Genomic DNA, 22,995 nt, shown 5'->3' with positions numbered 1-22,995 from the left:
CTTTCCATCTTTTTGCACACCCAATTCTAAAATATTTTTATGGTGATTAATGGGAATTTAGGGATTCTTGCTTTTTATCAGAGATCAAACTGTGAGAACTGGTTGAAGTTTTTATCACCAATGTCATTGTTTAAAGTCGCCTCGTCAGCGATCCAACTACATACTTACCAAAGCAAAATTATTGAATTAGATCCAAAAAGTTTAAAGCAGTTTAAGGTCAAAACCAAGATAATCATTACAATGAGGAAAAAGAATGCAGATGCATTTCAGAATTTAGTCCCATGAATCATGTCAACAAAAATTAAAGATTTTTTTTTCAAACTTGCTCTCCTCTATGCACAGGTACTGATAGCAGAGAATACTGAATGATGATAGGGGCACCCATATTATGGATGATCTGTTATTGTGTTGTTGACAATTTAGTCTTCTCACTGTTGGTAACAGCTACATTTTGCATTTCAGTGAATGAAAGGTGGAGTTTCAGCAAAGGTTTGTGTCAAACAAAAGCAAATTTGACCGTAGTCTAATATTAGCAAACACTTGGTTGTAATAAAAGTACTGTGTAAACATTTAAAGGCTAGTCTAGCTAATGTGATTTTGAAAACTGGTTCATGGAGGTACTTCAAACTGATTACAGTATTACCATTCTGAATTGTATTTGAATCTATTTTCCTCTCATGATTTGTTACCAAGTGTAGGAGTCAGTGAAGTAATGAATTACAATGGGACAAGGTGAATGGCACAAAAGAAATGTAACTCCTTTTATAATCAAGTACAAATTACAAGAGTTTAACCTTGCAATAAAGAAGCTATTAACAATAGATGTATGGTGACAGCACCAAGCAACCAATGCACACAATGACAATAACTCTTTGTCAAGGATTAACTGCAATGTCTTCTCCACTAGTAGGTGCCCAAAATATTTCTCTTAAAAAGTGCAACTTCATCGGCCTTTTAAATATAATGCCAGCCAGAATAACGTCAAATTATACACATATTTCTAAGAAATCTGGAGGGAGTTCATTTTTAAAACTTACATGAACATTGATCTTGCGCATTCACCACAACACAAAAAGGAATTTTATCTAATTAAGGGTTTCAGATGATAGCAGAAACAAGTCCCTGGATTTATTCCCTGCAATTGAACATCTTCTGAACCAAGGGAAATCTGATATGTCACCTTAGCTTGAGAGAGAATTTGCTTCAGGGGACAGAAGAGATGCATGAAAAACTGTTCTTATACACTGTAACCCTCCATTAAAAAAAAAATAGCAGGAATCAGATGGTTTCATTAATTAGAATAAGAGTTGATCAATCTTCATGAAAATAAAAATTCTAAGTGTTGAACAAACATACAAGTTATATTCATGAAGGAAAGGACACAGTCTAGTGCCCTGCAACAAGGTCAATCACTTGTTCCCAGTTCATTGTATTACTTAGCATATCCAAAGTACAAATACAAAACTAATTTATTGCAGTGTTTCTTCTGGCTTAATCAGTTAGCTGGCAACTGGAATTGTCAGGATTTAACAAATCTGTGGCAATACTAATTTTCTATGTGAAAGGGATGGTCACTATAGTCTTGTACATACCTGCTCTCAGAAGCTTTCATGACCATTCCATGGGTCCTGTAACGATTGAAAACCTACGTAATTCCTGCTGTGGTCCAGATACATTCTATCAGATGGAAGTATAATGATTTTCAAGCTATTAAGCTCATCTCTATTTAATTCACAAGTGAATTTACAGGTACCGAAAGCCAACTAAAGTCCTTTTGCTACCGAGCAAGTAGTTTCTAGGCAACGCTGTTGGAATTGGAACAAATCCGACAGGCGTTTTCATTCGAACACAACTCACCTCTGTTATTGTTAATGCTAGCTAGTTAATGATCAACCACATCTAAAGCAACTCTAGTCTTTGTAATTGTGAATTAAAACAACTCACCACAGTCAAAATAGAACTATGGTGCATTGCTTTTTGTTTCTAGGTTATTAGCTTCACACACCTGAGAGGTCTGCCAAAAGCTCTTCAAGGAGTGAGAACATTTCAGGCCAATGTGACGCAACTGCAATAATGACAGTCTTATACATACTGTTCTCCAAATAACCACCCAAAGGGGAAAATTTAAACAAAAAAGTTCTATTTTTCCAAAGTGTGACATTTAAGAACATACATTGCATATGGTTGTATTATTCTGGTGAGCAATTTCCTAAAGAATTCTTGCAAACATTAAGGCATGCTATGATTTTTTTTTTGGAGACATGTTATAAAGGAGAGATAGTTCTTATTATGGAAGGACTGCAGGCTTTGGGACTGGAACATTTTTCCATGAGGTATTTAGTGACCACACCACAAAAACATTCATAGGTCAGGTGCGGCACAGGTCAAATGTAGTGCAAGCTGTGTTGCCTAACAAAGTACTTTGACCCCAGCCTCCCCACTGAAAGAAAGAGTGTGATATTTTCAATCCAACTATTTCCATGCTTTCCGTGCCCTTGGCCCCTCAAAAGCGAGATTTTTATCTGTCACTCAATATTGACAAATTTGAGAATAGGGTTGTGCCATAGGAACTTTGGAAGTAATGTGATACACCATCTGTGTAAATTGTCCTCTACCTCAGGTTTCAGTGGTGAATAGTGGCCATTGCTGCTAGATATTTTGTAGTACAGTTTATTAGAATGTTACAGTGTGTGACCAAAGTGTTTTTGAATTATTAATGAAACAGTTATTCATGGATTAGCACTTGACTGGGGTAGCTCACAGCTTTTCATCTCAAACAGAATCATTCCTTCATGAAAGATAGTAAACAATTAGGGATAAAACCACTATCAGTCAAACATTGAACTAATGTTTTTTGTCCACTCCTCCTCTCTTCACCTGCAATACTGAGGACATCTGTGCCAAAGCCAAGGTTTTGAGCTGGATTTTCCTCTTAGAGTCAGGAACCATAAGTTGGGTTATTTCCTGATGTCACATTCCCGGCTTTTAAAAGCCAGGGAACTCCCATGAGATTTTGGTCTCCGGGACTCAGGGTAGGGATGCGGTCAGGGATGCTGCGCCCAGAAGCAGGCCAGAGGTGGCAACAGAGACATGCAAGTGGAGCGGTGGGCTGGTTAGAAGGCCCACCTCGATTCACTGGGACATTGTTCCAGTCATGTATATGGTTGTTAGGCCCTCGAGGTCTCACCCCCACCCCTTCAAAACCCAACCCCAATGCCCCCTCATATCCCCCTCCATGCTCCCTCATATACCCTTCTTGCAGCATACCCCTTCCAGACCACTTCCATTACCCCCCCAAGCATTTGCAATACCCACTCTTCCAGTATCCACAGCATACAGAACCAATGAGCCAATCTGGCCAGTCAGTTGAACTGCTGCTGAAACTATCAAAATAAACAAATAGGGTTTAAAAAGCTCCTTGGGAAAAAAAAAACTGCTCTCTTACTCTGAGGTTGTAAATCAAACCATTTGTAGCATCAATGAAAAAAAGCTTTATTCCTCCTGACATCTCTAAATCTTGTCCAAATAAACAAAAAGCCATTGAAAAACCACTTCAAAAGAAAGAAAACCTATTACAACCTCATTTTAAATGTCAAACAAAGATAGCATTCCCCTTTGCAGCTGTGTAAAAACTGCCTACAGGGCTGAATGTATTAGTCTTGGAGTTCAGTCAATTATTCATAATGAGGCCATCTGGTAACTGTATCAATGTTGAACAGATGGCCAGACATCTGTTTTTCCATATGGCTTCATGAAAGGTCATCGAACTAAAGCATTAACACTGTTACTCCATTTGCAAGTGCTTTCTGACCTAGTGAGTGTTTTATTTCAGCTTTCTAGCATGGTATTTTGCTTTTGTAGTTATGGTGTTGACAGTTTTTATCTCCAGTGGTTTTCTACCTAGCACTCTCGGACTAAGATTAGCAGTAATAGATTCCCTTCTTCTGCTGGTCACAACCAGTGCATCTTGCTTCCTACATTTTTGCACTGCTATCCATTTTCTTTATTCAAAATTAGAATCCTACTGTTAGCAACAGTGGTCAAGTGATACAATAAAACTACAACTTCAAACAATACTCATACAGAAACATTTTTAAGATGACATTTCTCAAGGATGGCAATGTCATCCATCAATGCTGGAAAGAACATTTTCAACAACTCATCAACCATGAATTCAAAATGGCAGCTGATAGTCTATCCCTCAATGCCCTGTGGTAGAAGCCATGGGTGAACTACCATCAATGGGAGGTCTGCAACAAGCAATCAAATGAATAAAAAACAACAAAGCTTGTGGCCCCAGTAGTATCCTAGCTGAGGTCTTTTGCTCACATCACTGGATCACCCTTCCTAACAGCACTCTGGGTGTTCCTACAACACGTGGACTGCAGTGGTTCAAGGTGGCAGTTCACCACCACCTTCTTAAGGGCAATTGGGGACAGGCAAGAAATGCTGGTCTAGCTGGCAACGCCCACATCCCATGAATGAGTAAGTTATCAGAAAGACTCCACACACTCATCCTTTGGATTTAGGAGGAAAAAGAACCCCACCCCACCCAACTTCAGGAATCTAATAATTGCTGTTTGTACTGTTCTGTCTTTGTAATCTCTTACCGAACTCTAATGGGTAACATGCTCCTAAATCCCTGCTACATGCTATTATGCCCAAACTACACTTATGCATTTTCATAAACAATGAGAGAGCAGTAAAGATTAGGGACAGAATGTTGCTACTAAGGTGGGGAGATCGAGTGCGGAATGTTCCCAACTTAGCAGACCTGCCTTTGTTTAAGGAACCATGTTACATCCAATTTTCGCTCCAGGGAGACAGAGGCGAGATAGTGCCGGTCATGCCAACCCTGGAAGTAGATCGTAGGTGACCACAGGGGCAGGTGGTTAGAAGGCCTAGCTTGGTTCTCTGGGAGTTTGTTCCATTTGTTTTAGAAGCTGTTGAGCCCTCTAACCTTCATCACTTGCACCCTCACCCATTCACCATATCCCCTCTATACTACATCATACCCCCATGTCACCTCCACAGTCAGTCACCCAGATCCACTATGGGCAGACCTCAGGAGCCATGTGGAGAAAAAACAAATTTATAACAATCTAATAGAGTTCTCAATTATACACCTTTGACACCAAAGAAATCCCTTTCAATTATTTAAAAATATCCTCAGCTGTTCATTCTATTATAAAAACAAGCTTTTATTCTGTAATCACAAAGACAGCTAATCCTTTAATAGCTTTTTTAAACCGTCAACCAAAATGTGAACTCAGCATCCCTTTGCTAACATAAGTACTTTGGTAGCTTTTGAAACTCATTACAGTGGAATCATTATGAGTGCTTGACTAAGTCCTTAGGAAATGTCAACAAAGAATTCTATTGAAATTGCAGGAACAACTGGTAATGGGTTTTTTTTCTAATCTACACTAGATGGCCTACCAATCAAAGCAGTCTAGGTTATTGGCAGTAGGTGGGATGCAGATTTTCAGGTTACTATCAGATCAGCCATGATCTTATTAAATGGTTGTGCAGACTCGAGGGGCTGAATGACCTACTCCTGCTCCTCGTTCGTATCGTATAAAAGCTCCAGCTTGTTTTTTTCATGTTTAAAACTTCACATTACCATACTTAAACACTCTCGAAAGGGCAAATAAGGTCTGTTTATGTCTATTCCATTAATTTGTGACTCCTACACTGTGGGTTAAAGCTCTTGAACAGTGAAAACAGGGCTTGTCTGAACTCAGCAGTAAATTTCAAATCACCCGCTTGGGGAGATTCCATACCCACCCGCTTCCTCTGATGACAAATGAGATTTGCTGGAAATGGTGGCAGGTCTTCTGCATCAGGGTCCCGCCTGCCATTTTTGAAAGTGGCCAGAGTTGGCCCACTCAATTAAAATCCAGCCCCAGGATTCTAACTGTATGTGTGTTCCTTCAAATGAAGCACATAATAACTCTTTTGATTAGAAGAGCATTCCGAAGTACAATATTGCCCACATTTTAAAATATTCAAATATAAAACCCAAGCTGGAACCAATCATGATGTGGCTGCCTTCCAATAAGGTAGATGGTATGGAGGAAGAAATTCAATGGGCTGATAGGCCCTTTTAATTCTAGCCTGTGATCTGAATCATTTTTATTTCAGAAGCAATAAATGGAAACCTAAGGAACTAAAATGGGGGCTACAAATACATTAGGGATATAATGGACCTGAACTGGGTTACAAAATACCATGGCCTCAAATTTGTGGTGGTAACAATGGTGAGGTCATCAGCACTTGGCATTTTTACTGGTAAAAATAATGGTAACTTCTGGCAACTGCGCATGCGTTGCTAAAAGCAGAAATCCAATGATACTGTCAAAGATAGCCTGCTCCTCCACCGTGTGCGCCATCACAGTCTTTGTAGAATCAGTGATTTGTCATTAACTTCAGCTAATTACCCAATATCCTCACCATAAAGACTGGCGATAAAATTAAGTCTTGTTCAATCAGGCATACAATCAGGTTGTTAATGGAATAGTAATTCATCACTATTGATAAACAAAATCTCCTGCCTTGGAAAGCTTTTTTTTTTAAAAAAAGTGTGGAGTTTCATTCCCTCAGACCAAAATTTTAAAATGGCAGATTATTTCAACAAGATATTCGACAATTTTATAGTTTGCTTTATATGTAAATTTCTCGTTTAATCACATGTGCATGTCCCAATCCTTATTTTACTTTTTGTACAATGATTTAAGTGTGATTTATATTCCCTGCTCTGCTGCCTGTAAGAGCTCTTCAATCTGATTGGTTGATAGCCTCGTTGTTGCTTGCCTAGTTCACAGATGCCACAAATCCCCTGTGGAAGTTACCAAATTCAAAATGACATCGGAACAGAGGAAGTCTGTGCTCAAAAGTCCACTAAAACTTTGCCAGTTTGAAGGTAAACAATGAATGCCATTCCTTTCAAGGTAAAGAACGAATGAGTGTCACAAAATGCAGCACAAAGTATGGTTACAGCATAGAAGGAGGCCATTCAGCCCATCATGCCTGTGCCAACTCTCTGCAAGCAACTCATCTAACACCATTCCCCTGCCTTTTCCCCATAGCCTTGAAATTTGTTTCCCTTTTCAGATAATGATCCAGTTCTCTTTTGAAAGCCATGATTGAATCTGCATCCACCACACTCTTAGGCAGTATATATTTCAGATCCTAATCACTGGCTGCATAAAAAAAAGTTTTTCCTCAAGTCACGTTGCCTCTTTTGTCAATCACCTTAAATCAGTGTCCTCAGGTTCTCGATCCTTCCACCAATGTAAACATGTCTTTCAAGCCCAGCCTGGGAATACCTAGCACATAGATGGTTGTTTAGGAGGGTGTGACAAGGGCCTTATCTTTAAAATTAGTCTTGTTTTCTTCGTAAAAGAAATGATTTTACATCTGTTCTGCATATTAATACTTGTAAAGAAAGCTAATGTAGATGCATATCCTCAACATTGTTAATTAACAGCAAGGATTTCACCATGTATAGGAGTAAAGTTCAATGCATATTTGATGGAATGCTCTTCATGTTTTGGTACAAAGTTGGAAAGCTTGTATTTCTTAATGCCTACACATCCGTGCACTTGAATTTATAGTTCCTTATCATTTCATTACCAGGAAATAAATCTCTATTTGGCTTATCCTCGTTCATTTGTGAACAGAAAATACAATGAAAACATTTGTACTCTCTGCAGGCTCTGTTTCACTCCAATTTGCATTTATAATAAATCTTTAGTTGATCAGTCACAAATTGATGAGGGAACAGAGGAAAAATTGCAAACGGGAGCTTATATAATACTATTTAAAAAAACACTTTAGGTAGGGATAAAGTATATATGAGTATAATAAGTCAAATAATAGAGTTACACACACATTATCTTTGTTATAGATACAATAAGATGCCAATGGGGGTAAAATAAACCAGTAAAACTCTCCTAGCTTGCTGTCACATGATTCCCCTTTTACATTGTAGAATTAATGACAATCTGAACAAACCATGCTTTTAATTAAATATCTGTATTATCAGCATGTTTCTAAGGTTTAGTACAGTATGAAAGTATATTTCAGCTTGTTTACCTGACTACTGCGTTGACTAAGTGAATTCTATTCAGCACACGGGTATAATGGAAGAAAGTAGAACCAGTGAATCACTGAAGGAGCAAAAGACATTCCACAGGAATGAAATCGATGTACAGGTTTAACCAACCGTGCATGTGTGCTCCACATTTGGAGTACCAGTGCGTTACCATAAAACAATCCCCCTCACATGAGCCTGCATTCCAGTCAGCTACAAGCTGAGAAACATTTGAGCCTAATTGAAGGTAATGAATTTATAGCAGTGCTTTTTTCTCATGCTGCAAGGTTAGAGACGGAAGCACATATTTGCAAACAGAGTTCAGCACTGGCATGCAGTAAACAGCATTTCGTATTTAAGCACTTTAATAGGAGCTTATCAATAAAATAGTAATGAATGGAAGATAATATTGCTCTACATTAGATACGTAGAAACAAAATTCATGTTTGTCCCAGATTAAATTCAGTAACATGCCCAAACATTAAATTTTATATATCTGTAGAGTGCATAATATATAATATAGAAATTTATTTTAAAGCACTGTCAAAAGAAAGAATATCAACAAGCAAAAGATAAAGAGCAATTGTAAATATTGGAATTCTAAAATAATTTCTCAAAGTGCTGGAACTACACAGAACAGAGTTCTGACAAAAGACCATTCAAAAGACAAACCTGTCTCGTCAATTTTCACATCTCCTATGTGTCTAGGACTTTCTCTTTTGATTAAAGCAACATTAACATTAAGATTCTTAAAGTGTCCCATCTTAACAGAAGGTCATGCCACAATTCAATATCTCCGTCGGACAATTTAGAACAATGGTGCCTAAGGCTCAAAATGACTGACTGCAAACCTCTGAATAATCCAATGGATAGCAATAGAGATCAACTGATGCAAGAACTTTAAAAAAAGAGCCACTAAATTAATATAGCTTTCCTTCAATTTTTCACAGTATCATTTATTTTTAATGCATTTTGGCTACTATATTAACCTTCAGACTGCTTGCAGCTCTGGTGAAATTCCAGCCTCCTGAGCTAGCAATTATTGTATTTTTTTTAAACAAAGTTTCTTAGCTCACAGTCAATGCTGCTGAAACAATCCTCAATACTAATTATGAAAGCTACTAAGATGCCTCAAGTAACTTTCCGCATTAATACTTGATCCTTTAATATAAAAATTTAAAATGTTACACTTCCACTGGTCCTGCCTCCCCAAGCTCTTTCTCTTACACACACACACACACACACACACACACCTTTGCTCATGATGCGCATGTAGTCAGTTCCTATCATTGTTCAAATTATGCCCAGAACTCATGCAACGTCTTCTATTTAACCAACCACTGTTTCACCACCAACAACTTATATTTCTAAAGTGCCTTTAATAAATAGAACAACCCAAGGTGCATCACAGGAGTAATTATAAAACAAAGTATGACACAGAGACAAAGCAGATATTAGGTCAGGTGACCAAAAGCTTGGCCAAAGAGGTAGGTTTTAAGGAATGGGCTTCAAGGAGGAATGCAAGGTAAAAAGGCGAAGAGGTGTAGGGGGGGGAATTCCAGAGCTTGGGGCCTCAGCAACTGAAGGCCCGGCCATCAATGGTAAAGCAGTTATAATTGGGAATGCACACAAGAGGCCAAAGTTAGAGACACGCAGGTATCTCAGAGGGTTATTGGGCTGAAAGAGATTACAGAGATAGGGAGGGCAAAAGGCCTCAACAGGTTTTGAAAATAAGGAAGAGAATTTTAAAGTCAAGACTTTGCTTGACCGGGAACCGATGTAGGTCAGTGAACACAGGGATGGGGATGGGGACTCTGCTAGTTAAGGCACAGGCAGCAGAGTTTTGGGTGACCTTAAGTTTACAGAAGATAGAATATGGGACACTGATCAGGAATGCATTGAACTCAACACTATTAAAAAGTACAAAATCCTTCTTATAAATCATTGAGTTCACTTTCTGGCCCTGGAGGGGGTCCAGAGGAGGTTCACGAGAACGATCCCAGGAATGAAAGGCTTAACATATGAGGAATGTTTGAGGACTCTGGGTTATACTCGATGGAGTTTAGATGGATGAGGAGGGATCTGATTGAAACTTACAGGATACTGAAAGGCCTGGATAGAGTGGACATGGGGAAGATGTTTCCATCAGTAGGAGAGACTAGGACCCGAGGGCACAGCCTCAGAGTAAAGGGAAGACCTTTTAGAACAGAGATGAGGAGAAACTTCTTTAGCCAGAGAGTGGTGAATCTATGGAATTCATTGCCACAGAAGACTGTGGAGGCCAGGTCATTGAGTGTATTTAAGACCGAGATAGACAGGTTCTTGATTGGTAAGGGGATCAAAGGTTACGGGGAGAAGGCAGGAGAATGGGGTTGAGAAACTTATCGGCTATGATTGAATGGCGGAACAGACTCGATGGGCCGAATGGCCTAATTTCTGCTCCTATGTCTCATGGTCTTATGGTCTTTCCAGCTTTGAGACTGATAACATGGCTAAGTGCCCTTTTCCAATTAGTTAGATTGTGCATTAAATGCTGTAAAAACCTACACAGCAGAACGAGTGTGAGTCCCTTAGCCAAGCTACTGCACTGCAGCTAGGACACTAGCATTTGCCTGACAATATGGAAAATGTCCCAGCAATAGAAGGAGGAAAAATATAACCTGACAAATCACTGCCCCCACAGCCTCACCATTACCCTCAGCTCACCAATGACCTTTTGCCAATGATCTATTCAGGTTCAGATAAGAGAGCTGAATACCTATAGGAAAGTGAGAGCACCTGCCCTCAACATCAAGACAGGATTTAACAGACTATGTTAAGCATGCGGTCTAGCAAAACTGAGGCCAATGTGGGTCAGTGGGAAGACCCTCAAATGGATTATTCAACAGTGTTCAGGACCATACATAATTTTTCTGAGAACAAGCAGCCAACATCAGCATTGAGTTAATAATTAGGTTCATTCAAGCCGATGAGTGACAGATAACACTCAAACCAGATGGTCATTACGTGGCACTCTCGAGTATGTGAAAGCTCAGCCATCTTCCCTTGACATTTAATGGCACACCAACATGGAGTCAGTTCATGCACCATCAAATGTCTTGGGGGTTAACAAGGAGCTTAACAGGACTAGCAATATCAACACGGTGGCTACAAGAGCACAGTAGAAGCTGGGTACAAGGAGTGTGATTAAATATGCATCACCAGCCTGGATGGACACTCAGGAATCTCAATGCAACAGAACAGAGTAGCCCACTTGATGTGCCAGCCACTGAAATCAGTATCCATTTCCTCCATCCCCAGCACACTGGTGCAACATATATTATCTAAAGGATGTGCTGCAGCTTCTCACTAAGCTAAGCTTACTTCAATAGGACCGCCTAACTGCATGACCTCTATGACCAAGAGGGGCAAGACCATAGCAACATACTCATTTGCAATTTGTCTAAGTCTCATATTAGCAAAGATGCGATTGTATATTGCCATTCTGGCATGGTCTGATTTTTAAAAAAATATTTACATGGAATGTGGGTGTTGCTACCTGGGCCAGAATTTACTGCCCATCCCTAATTGCCCTTGAGAAGGTGGTGATGAGCTACCTTTGTGAACCGCTGCAGTCCATGTAGTGTAGGTATACCCACAGTACAATTACGAAGGCACTTCCAAGATTTTGACCTGCAACAGTGGAGGAAAGGCGATATATTTCCAAGTCAGAGTGGTGAGTGACTCAGAGGGGAGCTTCCAGGCATTCCCATCTACCTGCTGCCGTTGTCCTTCTGGATGGTAGTAGTCGTGGGTTTGGAAGGTGCTGCCTAAGGAGCCTTAGTGAATTTCTGCAGTGCACCTCGTAGATGGTACACACTGCTGCCACTTTCATCCCATTCACCGCCAATGCATGTTTGTGGATGTGGAGCCAATCAACCAGGCTGCTTTGCCCTGGATGGGCAAGTTTTGAGTGTTGTTGGAGCTGCACTCATCCAGGCGGGTACTCCTGACTTGTACCTTGTGGATGGCGGACAGGCTTTGGGAGTCAGGAGTTGAGTTACTCACTGCAGGATTCCTAGCTTCTCACCTGCTCTTGTAGACAGTATTTACATGGCTAGTCCAGTTCAGTTTCTGGTCAATGGCAACCCCCCCCCCCCCAACAGGACATTGATATTTCTAGGCCGTGATCTTATGACTCAGGCAAGAATGCTACTGTTGGCCCAAGAGTGACACTAAAAATAAATCAACAGTAAATATACTAACACAGAAACTAAATACACAATAAAACATGGTTAATCTTAGCTGGGCCACACAGTTGACCCTAGACTCCCTCTCACATTCCTACCTGAACCTTCTGTGTGCAATAAAGCAATGGTCCAGCATATAAAAGTCAGGAAAGGCAAGGTTCATGTGAAATCATCAGCGCGTAAAATATTTAAAGTAAAATAAGGCAAATATTGAGTTTTATTAGCAGAGGAATGGTGCATAAATCGGTAGAGGCTAGATTGTTACTGTACAATGTGTTGGGCAGAACCCGTCTGAGATTGTGCACAGTTGTAGTCACCAAATCTACAGAAGAATATTATTGCTCGAGAGAATGCAGAGGAAAAAAACAAAAGATAACTTAAACTCCTGATGCACAGAATTATGAGGAAAGGTTAAAGAAGTTGGACTGGTTTTCTTGAAGACAACTCCAAGTCATGTTGAAGTTAAGATACAAGGAGTTGACAAAAGCTGATCAGAGATAAAACCCAAATATTAGGAAGTTAGGAGAGGAAGGGTATCAGGTAGACATTTTCAGCCAAAAGGATAATTGAGTTGTACATTACCCAAAATGTCACTCAGGAGAGGCACTGAAGCAGACAGTTTAGATGGCGATCCTAGAAGGAGCCTCGAACGTGCTGCTATTGGCCTTAAAATTTTTTTTCTGCAGCCCCAGAAGCAGGAGGTCTGCTTCGCCTGGAACCACAATAATAAAAATGCAAAATGTATTCAAACATCTTCCGAGCAGCCCCCAGAAATCCCTTTAAGGGCCACTGGTTAGGCCAGTTAAAACATGGTACAGTCCCACAATTCACACTTCTGTTGAATAGCAGAAAATAACCATATATAATCAGAAAATACAAAACCAGTAGTAAATATAATTTTAAAATTCTGTGGACAATCTACAGGAAGATGATCGGCTGGCAAATATGCTAAATTCACCATACATGCTTGAATACTTGGGTGCGTTTTGGAGGATTAAATAATCTTGTTGCAAGCTCTTCCATTTGCATTTAAATTTCACACAGGGAGTCCCACAACCTGCACAGCAACCCAACTTTAAGGAGCCTAATGCATAATTCAGGCAGGTGGCCCTGGACAAGTAAAAGCCACCCAAGCCAATACTGTACCCAGCATGCTTCTGATCCAGGTTGGATGTGACAGATTGCAAGGTAAAATTCAAAAGGACAAAGGCACATTTGAGGGGCACAAAATCTCTACCCGAATGACCAACTGTCATTGGTCTATGGTAAGAAGGAAGGGTTGTACATAAGAACAAAGCCATTTAGCAGAATGACTAAAAAGAAATTCCTCATAAAAGTGTCACCAGATCATGAATAGAGTATGAATGGAGATGGGGAGTGGGGTGGAAAAGGGAATTTAACATTTTGTTTCAAGTTACTATAGATTTAATAGTGATGCATGAAGCATAGAAGGGTAAGCTATGAAATGCAGGAAATAAATATATAGTAAGATACAAAACAAATAGTAAATATGCTTTTAAAATATTTAATGAGCAATGTCACAGGAAGATCAGCTGGTACATAGAATAAACTCATCACACAGATGTTCGATTATTTAAATTCTCAAGTAATTCCTCTTCAGATTAAATCTGGTATTGCAGGAAAGCCTATTTTCAATGTCACTTCTGACCATGTCAAGTGTAGACTATGCCATTTGAAATAAGTTGGGGATATTGTTGCATTTATAGCATGACACATCACATCCAGGACATCACTGCAGGAGTTCCTCAGGATAGTGTCCTCGGCCCAAGCATCTTCAGATGCTTCATCAATGACCTTTCTTCCATCATATGGTCAGAAGGAGGGGATGTTTGCTAATGGTTGTACAATGTTCAGCCCCATTCACAACTCCTCAGATACCGAAGTAGTCTATGTCCAAATGCAGCGAGACCTGGACAATATCCAGGCTTGGTTTGACAAGTGCCAAGTAACATTTGTGCCACACAAGTGCCAAGCAATGACCATCTCCAACAAGAGAATCTAACCACTGCCCCTTGATGTTCAATGGCATTACCATCACTGAGTCCTCCACTATCAATATCCTGGGGTTACCACTGACCAGTAACTGAACTGGACTAGCCATGTAAATACTGTGTCTAAAAGAGTAGGTCAGAGGCTAGTAATCCTGTGGTGAGTAACTCACGTCTTGACTCCCCAAAGCCTGTCCACCATCTACAAGGTACAAGTCAGGAGTGTGATGGAATGCTCTCCACTTGCCTGGATGAGTGCAGCTTCAACAACACACATGAAGCTTGACACCATCCAGGAAAAAGCAGCTTGCTTGATTGGCACCCCATCGACAAACATTCACTCCCTCCACCACTGACGCACAGTAGCAGCAGTGTGTACCGTGTACAAGATGCACTGCAGGAACTCATTAAGATGCCTTAGACAGCATTCTCTAAACCCACACCCGTTACCATCTGGACAAACAAGGGCAGCAGACACATGGGAACAACACAACCTGGAAGTTCCCCTCCAGGCTACTGCTCATCCTGACTTGGAAATATGTCGCCATTCCTTCACTGTTGTTAGGTCAAAATCCTGGAACTCCCTCCCTCACAGCACTGTGGGTGTACCTACACCACATGGACTGCAGCAGGTCAAGAAACAGCTCACCACCACCCCAAGGGCAATTAGGGATGGGCAATAAATCCTGGCCTAGCCAGAGATGCCCACATCCCATGAATGAATTTTTAAAAAAAGACTGGATTTCAATTTGCATTTGATCTCTTAAATCTGTTAAACTACCAATTTTGTGGTGATGCTGCCAAGTTTAGCTGTGGCACTCTTGTCCGAGTCAGGGGTCATGGGTTCAATTTTCATTCCAGGGGCCTGATCTTACCGAAATAGTCCACGGCAGTGTTTTATGCTCGGCCCATGGAAAGATTGGAGGCAGACTGGGCATTTGATTGGACAGAATGGTGGTGAGAGCGGGGAACCCGCCACCTTCCAGTCCTCCACCCCAATTAGGTCCATGGCAGGAAGGCATGTGGATGCCAATTAAGGCTCTCAAGAGGGCAATTAATTCACAATTGAGGGCTTCTTCCCACCACTGCTGGTGTTAATCCAGCGATAGGCGGGCCTGTCACCATGTGGTGACCATGACATGCAGATCCGAGGTGGATTGCTTGTGGTTTTAGAGGGGGGGGACCCTTGTTCAAAGGCTAAGTGCCTGACTGAGGCATCCAGTATCAAAAAGGGGTAAGTGCCATCCAGTCCCTTGCCCTTGCTGCCAATCCCTCTAGAAACCCCTCACCACCCCAACAAAACCCTCTGGCTGTCACTTACCTCTGGCCTCAGTCGCTCCAACATACCAGGTCTCTGTTGGGTGTATTTCCCACACTACCACTGCCTCCCCAGTGGTGCTGTAGATCAAAAGAAAAAAAGTTACTGCTTTCTAATTGGCTAGCAATTCTTAGTGGGTGGGACTTCCAACCCCTAGGGTCCTGATCCTGTGAAACACTTGCCAGGGTAGTGAATCTGTGGAATTCTTTATCTGCAGAGGGCTGTAGAGACTGGGTTGGTAAGTATATTCAAGGCTGAGATTGACAGATTTTTAATCAGTAAGGGGATCAAGGGTTATTGGGACAAGGCAGGAAAGTGGAGTTGAGGATTATCAGATCAGCCACGATCTCATTGAATGGCAGAGCAGACTCAATGGGCCGAATGCTACCTCTGCTCCTACATCTTATGGTTTTATCCTCTATAGTGACCTACTCTGCCTGATTGGCTCGTAAACGGTGGGCTTTCCCTGGAGGAGGCAGCGTGGGTCTTTCACCAACTCTCCAGCTGGCAGGCAACACCCTGCCTCTCTAGTGTTGCACTGTCAGAGATGAGATACCTATCAGATAAGAAGTTAAATTGAGACCCTGCCTGCTTGTAGGGGAGTTCTCCCTAATATCCTGGCCAATATTTATTCTTCATTCAATATCACTAACACAGATTAACTGGTTATCATCACATTGCTCTTTGAGAGTGTTTGCTGTATGCAAATTAACAGCCATCTTTCCAACATTACACTGGGGGCCTTTAATATGGTAATATGCCTTTAAGGGATAGCAGCATAACATCGCTAGAAGAGAAGTGTGCCATGTTATCCAGTCTCAGTTTCCCTTTGGCCCTGAGTAGAGCACAGAACACACAGCTCTGCTGCTGATGTCTTCAAGCTTTCTATCCATGTGTTTTTTTATATTCTTGGGTGTGGGTGTTACTGACTAGGCCAGCATTTATTGCCCATCCCTAACTGCCCTTGAGAAGATGGTGTTGAGCTGCCTTCTTGGACCACTGCAGTCCATGTGGTGTAGGTACACCCACAGTGCTATTAGGGAGGGTGTTCCAGTGGCAGTGAAGGAATGACGATATATTTCCAAGTCAGGATGGTGTGTGGCTTGGAGGGGGAACTTCCAGGTGGTGGTGTTTCCATGTGCCTGCTGCCCTTGTCCTTCTAAGTAGTACTGGCTGTGGGTTTGGAAGGTGCTGTCAAAGGAGCCTTGGTGAATTCCTGCAGTTGCGCTAGTAGGTGGTACACACTGCTGCTACTGTGTGTCGGTGGTGGAGGGAGTGAATGTTTGCGCATGGGGTGCCAATCAAGTGGGCTGCTTTTTCATGGATGGTGTCAAAATTCTTCAGTGTTGTTGGAGCTGCAAGTGGAGAGCATTCCATCACTTCTGGCTTGTGCCTTGTAGATGATGGACAGGCTTTGTGGAGTCAGGAGCTGAGTTACTCGCCACAGAATTCCTAGCCTCTGACCTGTTCTTATTGCCACAGTATTTAGATGGCTAGTGCAGTTCAGTTTCTGGTCAATGATAACCCCCAGGATGTTGATTGTGGGTTTTCAGCATTGGTGAAGCCATTGAATATCAAGGAGCAATGATTGGATTCTCTCTTGTTGGAGATGGTCATTGCCTGGCACTTGCATGGCACAAGTCAGCCTGAATATCGTCCAGGTCTTGCTGCATTTGGACATGGACTGCTTCAGTATCTTGAGGGATTGCGAATGGTGAACATTGTGCAATCATCAGCAAACATCCCCACTTCTGACCTTATGATGGAAGGAAGGTCATTGATGAAGCAGCTGAAGATGGTTGGACCTAGGACACTACCCTGAGGAACTCCGCAGCAATGTCCTGGAGCTGAGATGACTGACCTCAAACAACCACAACCATCATCCTTTGTGCTATGTATTACTCCAACCAGTGGAAAGCTTTCACCCCCGATTCCCATTGATACCAGTTTTGCTAGGGTTCCCTGATGCCAGTCAGTCAAATTCTGTCTTGGTGTATATATGTTCTCATCTGTCTAATCTTAATAAATGAACCTACAACGTGTTTACAGCATCCCTGGAGTAATTGGTGCCTTTATATCATTATAAAAACATGACAGTGACTACAGTTCAAAAGCATTTCATCGTCTGCAAGACACTTGTGACCTGAAAGGTGCTACTTAGAAGCAAGGCATTCTTTATTTAAACCAATTCCCCTTAATTTGGTAACGCTTGTTACATTGCATCTCAGACCCTCCTACTGCAGGGATGTCACTGCATAATAACATTATGGAATGAACTCCAGTTGATATGAGCTGCTTTCATATTGTGCAAGACCCATGCTGGTGCCTGCTGTTCTGCACAGCTGGAAAGTAAACTTACCAGGATTTACCAAGACAGGCAGGTCAGAAAAAGCTGGTAAAAAAATGTATATTCCTGGTCATCAGCCTCAGAGAATCCTAACTATTTTACACTTGGGTGGCAGCCAGCTGTGCAGAAACCATGAAGCAGAAGCTCGCACCTCCAGTGAAACTGTGCATAAGGGCAAGAGCAGCTGCAGTTACTTGTGTGAGCCCAACTCCTCAGTTGAACCTATAATAAACACACAAGGCCAGGTTATGTGGACTCTAAACACTACGATTTCAGTTTTGATCTAAAGCTAAAGCTTTGAATACAGATAACGGAGACCAAAATGTGGGTCAGGAAATACCATAACATTTTTACCTGTTTAACATTTGAAAGAGCCAGGAATTTCATCGGAGCTTCTTCTGCTCAACCCAGTGTAACTTTATCAGAAGTATGGTGGAAGCCCCATTTACACACATCAATTCCCAGTGAAGTTCCTGTGCTGGGGTTGAAGTAGGTATATGGAATAGCTGGGTCAAAGAGTGCTGAATGAAAGTACTGTGATGAAATGGTCGTTTGAGTGTTCAGTGCAGTTACTCTAGAACTGCACACACTCCTTCTAAATGCTGCTCTGTATCATGCACTGCTGTGATTTATTTCTCAGATAATCAGGGGGATGAAGCTTGCACCCTCTTGGAGAATACTACATTTTTTTAATGCCTAGTTTAGACATGGCTTTATTTCACAAGTGAAACAGCTTCAGCCTTAAAAATTCAGAAAGGATATGCAACATCCTGGTTTGTCTAAAATTAATAAGCCAGCCAAACATGGAAATCCATATGGACTGCTCGCAAAATGCCTCACTTTTAAATCTCGACTTAGTTCAGAGCCGCTCCCAGAGTCACAATACTCATTCAAATCAAACTGCAGTTCACACAGATACCCTCTCCCTCCAGCTGTTCTTCCTCCACCCATCCCTTTCCACTTAGCTCACAAGGACGTTTTACTCTCGTTTCAGTACTTGATAAACAACTACAAAAATGAAGTGAGCACGTGTTTGGAAAAGTCACCAATCCAAATGCAAGGGCAAGATTGATTTGCTGCCTGTGGGCCGTATACAATATAAACACATCCATGTGTATTTGGCTTCACTTCTTGCCTCTAGGTTGTAGCTAAACAACACTTTTATTTACCATTTTTTCCCTTGCCATTTCTTTTTCTAGATTTGGCAAGGCAGCATTTTAAGAGCCCTAACATATTTGGTGTAGACAGGTCCAATGATAAAATGACTTATGCATGTCAATATTGCAGAACATTTCCACAGCTGGGACTTTCAGGGTAGATGAAAACTCAAAAACTCAATATGTCCACATTTTTTAAACGGAGTTTCAGTAAACGGAATATAACTTGCCCAGAGAAAACAGCAGAGACATATCTGTAATAAACACCATTCACCCTAAATGCTTGAGAGTCATAAATTGACAACCCCACTCGCCCTGCTGAACAATGAAGCTTTCACCAGCCAGTGGGTTACAGCTAATTCTAGCCCCAGTGCTCCATGCATCCAACCACCAGCTTTTACCCTCTTCATTTGGGAGATTAATCCCCTTGAAATCTTCTTTAAAGATTTGCAGGAAGCTTGTATCCAGGGCCAGTGGATCAGGCATATGGTGTTCAAGGAGGACTTAAAAAGTTCTCGTTAAGTGTTGAATTAAACTCCAATAATGTGTGCTCACCTCCACAGAAACATGATCAGTAACTGAATTATACATTGTTAAGTCTGTACTTAGGTGCCAACAGACAACTTCAAAATAAGTTCTTGATGATCCAGTGATTGGCATGGGCTCCACAATGTTCTTGCACAATACACTTAGCAATCTTCCATGCTTGCTCCACTACCTTCACCAAGGTAAATAAGCCAAGACTTAATAGCTGCAAGTGTCAGGATCATGCAACAGCACCAAGAGATTACCAGCAGCGCAATGCGCTAAAAATACAAGAGCGCTCACAGACAAGCTTTTCCTGAAAGGTCATGTTCAACCATCCCTGCTCAGAGCACTGGTTATATTAGAAAAAAAAAAAGAGGACTTCATGTGATTCAGGTATTCAGCCAAAAAGTGCTATTATTTGTTCAGGCCACATAAACTTCATCCGGGTGGTTCACTCTAGGGTGAAACATGACTGATCCTCTCTGTAAAGGACATGCACAAATACAACAGAGACTGTAAACTGAGAGGGGTGGGGGGGGGGGGGGGAAACATCACAAAATGCTACCTTCATCACATCTTAAGATAAACACAGGTTCCATTTTACCTCAGAAGCTTCCAACTTGGCTCTGCATCTCAAAAATCTTGTACATGTCATCCAAAAATAATAGCTTTACAGGTGCCACTGAGGGCTTGAAGTAGCAGGTATTGCTCATATTTAAAATGCACCGTGCAGACAACAAATGGCATTCTATTAATTCAAAACCATCAAAAAAGTTTGCCAGTTCTCTGTTCTTGGTCCCATTATTTAAGCAAAACAAGACATCACAGTTCTCATTTATTTGTCATCACGAACGGTTTCCTTTTCAAATTTTCTACTCAATGTTAGGCTGCAGAACTGTTTCCAGAAAGAAATGAAATATAAAATTATATTTTCTTAATTCTTAATGGCATTTCATACATTTATCGTTTTTGCCATGACATTTTGATTGCGTTCAATGATTTATATTAATTTCTATTTAGTGACCACCTCAAGTTCTGTCGAAGGGTCATGAGGACTCGAAACGTCAACTCTTTTCTTCTCCGCCGATGCTGCCAGACCTGCTGAGTTTTTCCAGGTAATTCTGTTTTTGTCTCAAATGATAAGTCCTGCTTACATATAGTTATACAGGGTACTTAGTTATGTTTTCTTAAATTTTATGTTTTCTTGAACAGAATTCAGAGAGTGAAGCAGTGAGGCCAAGCTAGCAACACCCACATCCCATGAACAAATGAAAAAAGGTAATGTCATTTATTTTCTCTAGAAATTTTTGCTATCAGATGTAATTTTTGTGTTGTATCTTACAAATGTGTTATTGAGTTATGAAACATCACTCAATTTGGCAGATGCAGATGTCTCAAGGCATAATGTTTTCAGAAAAAGAATACTTTGCAGACTGTTTATTTTTAGTCTGGGGAGAGAAGAGATAGAGGATCCATATGTAATTTTTACTGTGATGTTACATGAAAGTGATAAAATGGGAGAGTGAATTGAATAGTCTCAGACAACAGGCCAGGAGATCACACTACTTGATTTACCATCACTCTGTTCTGTGCACTTTTTATTCTTTCATGGGATGTGGCTGTTGCTCGCTGGGCCAGAAGTTAATGCCCATCCTCAATCGCCCTTGAGAAGGTAGTGGGCTGCCATCTTGAACGACTACAGTCTGTTTGCTGAAGTGTTGTTAGATAGGGAGGGAGTTCCAGGATTTTGACCCAGCAAGAATGAAGGAACAGCAACATAGTTCCAAATTAGAATAGTGTATAACTTGAAGAGGAATATGCATCTGCTGCCCTTGTCCTTGCCTTTACCCTTGGCATATGCAGGCGGCATGGCAACTTTGTGCTGCCTGTTCATTTGAGTTAGTTTTGTTGTGTGCAGTTGGCTCCCATCAACAGCATAGGCTTAGGGCCCAAAATCATAACTTCCCAACACTACTTAAAACTAGCCCGCACCTCTGAAACGTAGGGTTGCCAACCCTCACAGAATGGCCAGGAGTCTCCTGGAATGGGCACCAAACTCCCAGTGGCCAAAGAAATCCTTCCAAGAGATGTTAAAACAACATTTCATTGAAGCCATTGCGTGAGTTGGGTCAGTTTAGTCCACAAGCATCATCACCCCTCAAACCAGGAAGGAGCCGTCCCACACACTGGCTGGGAAATGTAGTCTCTATCCATGAACAGCAGAGAGCAGGGAAATGGGAAGACAGCAGGGAACAACTCCCAGAGGACAGTGCATCCAGGATTTGGGTGAGGGAATGGTGACGGTGACATGACTTGTCAAGCGGAATACCTGAAGTACCAGTAGCGGAGGTAAAAGGCTAGAGTAGTGGCTGGATGCAGCTGTGCCAGAGGGTGTGAAGCAGCTCAGTTATGGCTGAGATTTTCTTGATGATGTTCCCAGTATCCCTTCCACCACCACCCCACAAATCTCTGTTCATTCACCATGACTTTAGAACCCACTTGCACCACACCATTGGCTTTCCATCACTTCCGCCAACGTCTCCCAGGCTATGTCCAGCCAGATCTGGCAACCCTACTTAAAGTAGAGGTGCACTGTGACTGGAAAATATACAAGAACTAACCAGAGAAGCAGAAGAATGACAACATGGGAGAGAGCAGGCTCCAAGGTTTCAGAGTACTGGTGAAGGAAGTGAAAAGTAGGATAGATGGCTGCTTTCCACTGCAGGCCATTCAGGTGTTTGTGGGATCTTGCTCTGCACAAACTGCTGTTTTTCCTACATCACAACAGTGACTACACTTCCCAAAGTACTTAACTGGCTGTACACTCTGGGATGTCCTGTGGTCATGGAATGTGCTACCCAGATAAAAGTCTCTTTCTTTCAACTGCACCACTAACCTCCATATCCCTCATCTACCAACAATCTCCATTCATCAGGAATCATACCTGCGGTTCATACACTTCATATCACCCTCACACAATTAACACTGTTGCAAACCTCACACCCACATCGCACAGCTCACACAATTTCAGCTATTCATCCATGACAAGCATATGAGCCAAACAGATTACACAACACTCCCTGACACACTCCTCTCTTGCAGGACAAAGTGGTGCATAACTGGAGGCAGCAGGAGCTAATCTGAGGTGGACAAGCACAGCTACATGACCAAATCTCCATGGGAGAGACTGTGTTAGCCATTATTGGGGCACCCATTGCTGAGACCATGGAGGGGAGGGACTGAAATTATCAACATAATTGAAATTCTTCATCCCTGGAACCATTCTCAAACCAATCTTTTCTACATCCTCTA

General features: G+C 41.6%; 1 protein-coding gene across 5 annotated transcripts in view; it reads right to left on the bottom strand.

The window, feature by feature from the left end:
* LOC121277508 (sorbin and SH3 domain-containing protein 2-like) overlaps positions 1-22,995 on the bottom strand; it is a 315,758-nt gene that overhangs the window by 237,255 nt on the left and 55,508 nt on the right. For 3 of the 5 annotated variants that reach the window (XM_041187079.1, XM_041187087.1, XM_041187078.1), the window contains one exon: positions 15,655-15,731. The exons of the other annotated variants lie outside the window; for them this stretch is intronic. The gene's annotated coding sequence lies outside the window, so the exon portion shown is untranslated. The remainder of the gene's footprint in view (positions 1-15,654; positions 15,732-22,995) is intronic. 5 annotated transcript variants of the gene reach the window in all.

Source organism: Carcharodon carcharias, chromosome 4 (assembly GCF_017639515.1).
Source record: "Carcharodon carcharias isolate sCarCar2 chromosome 4, sCarCar2.pri, whole genome shotgun sequence".
NCBI lineage: Eukaryota > Metazoa > Chordata > Chondrichthyes > Lamniformes > Lamnidae > Carcharodon > Carcharodon carcharias.
The sequence above is the reverse complement of the archived record's forward strand: the minus strand, read 5'-3'. Positions and strand labels throughout refer to the sequence as shown.